Below are 6,000 nucleotides of genomic sequence, written 5' to 3' on the forward strand. Positions count from 1 at the left end.
TTGAATATGGGAAAACTGTAAGGTACTGTTATGAAAATGTTGAAGGCTGTTCTCTATTCTTCCGACGTGTAGCAATATATTTCTTTTATATTGTTTTCACACCTACCGTCGAGCAGTTAAGACTGCCATATAAAATCAATGGGAAAGGCTTTTCACGTTAGCAAAAGCACTAATATAAAAAAATGCATGCCTGCCAAAGAAAAATTTGCGGATATATTGATTGTCATAGTAAAATCTCACAATATATGAAGAAATAGCGTTGATCAATACGTTCCTGCTCAAAAATACTTTTGTCCAAAGTTGTTGGGTAAGCCAAAAGAAAACGGACGCAAAAGTGAAAAGTGACAGAGGAAGCGATGGAATGCTTGTTTTTAGAAATATCGCAAGTTGAGCGAGTTGGTGTACTTTCATCATGAATAATAGCGCGAAGGGAACACGAAGGATGGACAGGACGACGCAGGCAAGTGCAATCTGTAACTGGGAGGGCCTTGTTTGAAAGCGGAAAATGAACTTTCCGCTTGCGCGGACAGTCGTCGACTGTCGAGTCTCCCGCTGCTGAGAGAGCGCCACGCGTTCCTGTCGTCTTCAGAATCGCCGAAGCATGACGAAGGAGACTCGGAATCCTTGGAGGTGCTGGTGGAGAGCGCTGCGCTTATGAAGAAACCAGGGGCGCGGTAACTGTCCCGCTATGGGTGAACATCTGAAGCACTCTGTGAGTGAACGGGTGGCAGACGGCGTGAAATGAAGGGGGAAACTTAAAAGAGTTGTCGTAGGGGTGGAGTGCCGATTATTTTCGACCACCTGGCGTTCATTAAAAAAATTACGCCTTGCAGTCATTAGGATATAATCTCCCAATGCTGCTAAACAAGTTTAATAACTCTAGAATGGATGTCTGTCACCTTTCCAAAAAATGCTTGAAGACCCTGTTCTTGTGAAAGAATGTTTTGTAACAAAACCTCCCGCTTTATCTTGGTGTGTAAAATTTACATGTGTTCAAAATACGCACAAGCCTGCGTGAGTTCCGGTCTTTATATATTTTGCATGTATTTTTTGTATTTACATTTTTCCTTTTTTTGTTTTTGCTTTCATATATGTTACTGTTCGTTGTTTCTTTTCGGCTTAATTACACAGTTTGAGTTATCATTACAAAGCCAATGATGTCATTTATCTATAGTGAGTGTATTTTAACTGAGTGCGCTTGTCATTTCGTTTTCAAATGTATGAGAACTATGCATAATACGATGCCAACTGCTGCCAAGATGTAGGGGCAGTCGCCTCGTCAAGTTGCCACTAGGAGCAGCTTTTTGCGACTGCCCCATCCTTATTCCACGGAAAATAAAGATTTGATTTGATTTATTTGATTGATTAATGTGCAATGACATCGCACAGAACACAGGCGTCTTTTGCGATACGGTCGTATTGGCTTACGGTTGGCTGCAAGCACTGTAATAGAGTACAGCTGTCACTTCAAGTCTCTTTCAATTCTTAAGAGCCGCTTTTTTCAAGCGCTCGACATAGGTGAGGTTAATACAAGACACTAAAATTTTCTTTTTTCACCGATGTCATACCTATGCGATTTGGTTAAGGAAGGTCGTTTCAGTTTTTTTTTTGTGTGTGTTTGGAGGAAAAATTACTTTAAAAGAAGCAGACATGCGGGCAAGTTGGCGGAAAACATTCAAAGGATGACTAATCCGCTTAGAGTGCGTAATGGAGATGTGCAGATGTATGTTTCCTGTCTGAGCTTGCAGTAGAAAAAATTTGTGGAGCACCCAGAGGCTATAAATGCACCGACGCAGGGAAAGACTAGATAACTGGGACTGTAGCTTGAGATATGAAACGTTAATACTGTATGAGTACGAGCGATGAATGAAACTGGTGGCTCTATTTCGCGCCACCTCTAACGAATCAGTAAAGTATAATGCCCTGTATTTCAAACAGCGGATGCATACTGAAGTTTTGGCATGATGAATGATTTGCGTAATTTCACAATTTGAGGGGCGTTGCGAAGAGGACGTTTGGTTTGGTTTATGGGGTTTAACGTCCCAAAGCGACTAAGGCTATGAGACACGCCGTAGTGGAGGGCTCCGGAAATTTCGACCGCCTGGGGTTCTTTAACGTGCACTGACATCGCATGCACAGTACGCGGGCCTCTAGAATTTCTCCTCCAAAGAAATTCAACCGCCGCGGCCGGGATCGAACCCGCGTCTTTCGGGTCAGCAGCCGAGCACCATAACCACTGAGCCACCGCGGCGCTTAAGTAAGCCTAGATTTTCTGTACAGTTTAGATTAGGGTTACTTAACACTCAGTAAGCCTTTTCCGTGTGGTTCAGTTCACGTAGCTATTGGACGAGTGCGCACTCGTAAACTATTTAAAATTGATAGTGCCAGTGCCCGATGCTCTGCCTTCTGCTATGCTCTAGATTTTTCATGGAATGTAAGCCGTAACATAAACTTGCAGGGACTGCTTCTACTGATGCAGTGCTTCAAGCTTTACGAGAACCCTACGCGCTTGTTAGCAGGCCGCAATTCTGCCATAATTTAGCGAAGCTACCGCGTTCGAATTATCGCGCTGGTTTTCTACTACGTCATACCTGGCGTTCTTCAACGAAAATTTCATTATGCCGAAAAAGAAATGGTTCTCCAAATTACGCTGCCCCATAAAGATGCGTTTGAAAAAAGGCGGAAGGCCACGCCTTACTGCGCCGGTTGTTGTATGTGATTTACATCTTGATAAAAACTGTCCCTCTCAAGTCACCTGGGATATAGTGATTGTTATAGTTATATTAGATTATATGAAAAAGCTGTGTGTTCATAAACGGTTTTCCGCTCAAAAAATGCTTTGGTTCAGAATTATAGGGTATGTTAGAGTCATACAAGGAAATCAGGGAAATAACAAAAGCGTTCCAAGACTGCATTTCTGAAACACAGCAAACCGGTCGGACATGGTACTTTTACAAGCCGAAATCTATGAGCAATTGAAAGGAGTGCACATTTTCGTTACTTTTATATTTTCATTCCATAAAAATCAGCCCTCAATTAATGTCGACGGTAAAAAGTGTGGCTGCAGTGTCGTCTTGTTGACAACTTCCTTGTTGTTGCCTTTTCTCGACCGATAGATGCAGGTGGATTATACTTAATAGTCGCACTGAGGCATTCTAAGCGGCTTTGTGCAGTTCAAACCACAGCTTTCGCGCTGCCAGTTTAGCCCAGAAACCTGCCTTAAAGCGAATGTGATACCAATGGCCGTCGACAGGCGGTTGCAATTTGATAGATCGTCCTAAGTAGATACGTTTTTTGTAAACAAGTCCTACTTAATCACAGAAACTTATTCCTCGTGTTAACATGAGAGAGGCGTTCTGCATTCTTGAGGACAAAAAAAAAACCTTAAGGAAAAAAAAAGTGGCAAAGGTAAGCTTGAATTTTTTTTGACAGGGCAGATTTCTTTTGAGTAAGAAAACAACAATATTGGCAACATTTATCCATTCACGGCGGGAATCGACCCTCAGTTTTTATTGCACGTGCGTGGTACGCTTATCATGCTTTTGCTAAAGTAACCGTAATAATGAGCACTTAACGGAATAAATGCGTGGAGGAGTATGAAAGCCCAAAATTTCTCCACTCACGCATCTGAAAAGGGTAACATGGGCAAAACCGTCTACGTCTTCCTGAACATGTCGACCGCATTTATTCTCACAGCCTATTGCGGTATACTTTGCAAATGTTAGTGTGCACATCATGACACGCTCCACCGTTCATAGATCAAACGCCCTCTGCTAACAGAAATCGCTTTACGTCACTCACCCGTGCGTTCCGACGATTTGAATGAGAGGTGAACAAGACTCCACGGGACGCCTTTTCCGACGAAGGTGTGTCTCAGCGGGTCACACAGCGGAAGAGCAAGTCCTGGTGAGTTTCAAAATGATTGCGCTTTCAAACGGTACCGAGAGTCGCGGCACGGCGCGGAGTCACTCTCGCCGCGTAGCACAGCCTCTTTCGGGAAGCTAGCGGGCCGACCTCCAGCTGTTCCAAGCAGCGAACGGATGCCGACGACTGGCAACACGATGGACCGGTTGCAGTAGAACGCAGCAACGACCGAACAGGCGTGAAACACTCCTCGATAGCCGGGGCTACCTGCCGGAGAGTGTATCGCGCACACCCGCACCACAGGCCGCTGGCGAGGCGGTAGAAGGCGACTTCGCTCTCTGCTGGCGTACGTGCGGGCGTCGAAGGAAGAGCCGAAGCAGCGCTGGCGGTGCGAAGAAATTCGGTCGTGCTTCTTTCTGGTGGCCCGGTGCGGGTTTAAGGAGTGGCGGTGAGTTGTATGCGGTGAGAGCTGGAAGACTGGGTGCAGCGCGCGCTGGCGGAGGCAGTGTGTGCGCGACTGACAGGTCCGCGCGGGGCGCCCATGCTTTTTCTGGGCCGCCCGGCGAGGAAGACCCAATTCGGGCCGTCCAATGCCTCGAGAAGCGCGCCATCCTCCTTCTTGAATCGCGCGGGGTCACACGCTCCGTCGTCTGCTACTCTCTCGCGCACCCTCTCTCCTCAGTGCCGTCTGCTTACCTCTTAATCTTGCCGTCTGCTTTTTCGTCCATTTTTTTCTTTGTTTTCTTGGCGCTGCTGCTACCGCTGTCCTCAGCCGGCTGACGAGAAGCCGCGATGCGGATACAGCGTGACCAATGAATGGCTGGGCGCCTCTGGAAGCGTGCGAGCATGTGTAGATCGCGCAACCGGAACGACGCCTCCGCCGACGTCGCGACCAAGACCACGTCGTTGATGCTAAGGCGTCTTCGACATAACCGGCGTCGGTGTCGTGCCCCGCCAAATTGGACGCGCGCTTTGGCTTCTCTAGCCCCCCGGTTTGTATACACGTGCTCGGGTGCAGACGGGGTGCGAAGAGACGCAAAACGAAGATGGTGGGAGAACGAGCGCCGAGCAGACTGGTTTCTAAAGACCGTGCGGGGAGAATAAAAAAATGCACGTAACACACGCCGGCGCGGCTTCTGTTACAACCGTGCGAAACCGTCTGCGGCGCCTGTGCGCAGTGGCGAGGGTCAGGTGAAGGGCTGTTGAACGCCGAACGGGCGGAAATGATTACAAGATGCAGTATTTAGGGAAGATTAGATTTTTAATGCAGAAATCTTGGGCTCCACTGCGCAGTTTGCATGTAGTGCTTCTTTCTCCGTCGAATTTCACAGCCTCTGGTTGGTAAGCAAATGTTTCAAAGACCAACCCTCTTGATACCTACTTGGTATGTTTTAAGGGAGGAACTTATGTCAGCAGTCTCATCTTAAGAAGGTGCATGTCATCATTGCTTAAATGCATTCATGGCCTCCTCCTCGTACTTTTTAAGTTTGCAAAAACCAATCTATTGTTCGGTTTTCCGTACAAATATTTGCCGTTGGGTGGGAATCGCGGCTGTGAGACAACTTATCTTTGAATTAGTTTCAGCCGCCTGAGTACTTTGACCCCAAGTACCAGTGCTTCTGAACATATCATCGCCTTCCAATGCACCCTTCGCGGCTGGTATCCTGCGACATCACAGTGGTGAAGCACTATCGCCTTTGAGACACCACGGCGGGCCTTCCTCGAAAAGCCGGATGGTCTATATGTCGGGTATTTAGCTTAGGCTTGTCTGCAATTATAGTAAACATCCTGCCGAGCAGCCAACCATAAACAAAGAGACGACACTGCGCAGTTCATTTTTGTCTCTGAGGGCAAGAGCCCAGTAACCTTGCCGCTACTTGAAACTTCAATGAGTCCTGTTTGCTCGAACAGACTGAAGCTATTCCCCAACATGGCTATGTGAAGTAACGGGCTCTAATCAACCAACAAATTCTTGGAACGCGGTGTTATTTGCGTCGCGTGTGACTGCCACGGCTGATAAATGTTTTCCCCAACATTGACACTGAATGATTGTTATTTGAGTTACGCGGAAATTCTAGACAAGTGGATTTTTTCCAAAATTTATGAACGCAATTTTTTCGAAAATGCTAAGATTGC

The 6,000-nt window shown here is 46.7% G+C and overlaps 1 protein-coding gene across 1 annotated transcript in view; it reads right to left on the bottom strand.

Annotated features, from left to right (window-relative positions):
* LOC149344344 (uncharacterized) overlaps window positions 1-3,921 on the bottom strand; it is a 78,856-nt gene extending 74,935 nt beyond the window's left edge. Inside the window, exon 1 of the mRNA XM_089542607.1 lies at window positions 3,802-3,921. The gene's annotated coding sequence lies outside the window, so the exon portion shown is untranslated. The remainder of the gene's footprint in view (window positions 1-3,801) is intronic.
* Between the last annotated feature and the right edge of the window lie 2,079 nt (window positions 3,922-6,000).

The sequence above is a fragment of the Amblyomma mixtum genome, chromosome 5 (genome assembly GCF_055824585.1).
Source record: "Amblyomma mixtum isolate Tamu chromosome 5, ASM5582458v1, whole genome shotgun sequence".
In the NCBI taxonomy this organism is placed as follows: domain Eukaryota; kingdom Metazoa; phylum Arthropoda; class Arachnida; order Ixodida; family Ixodidae; genus Amblyomma; species Amblyomma mixtum.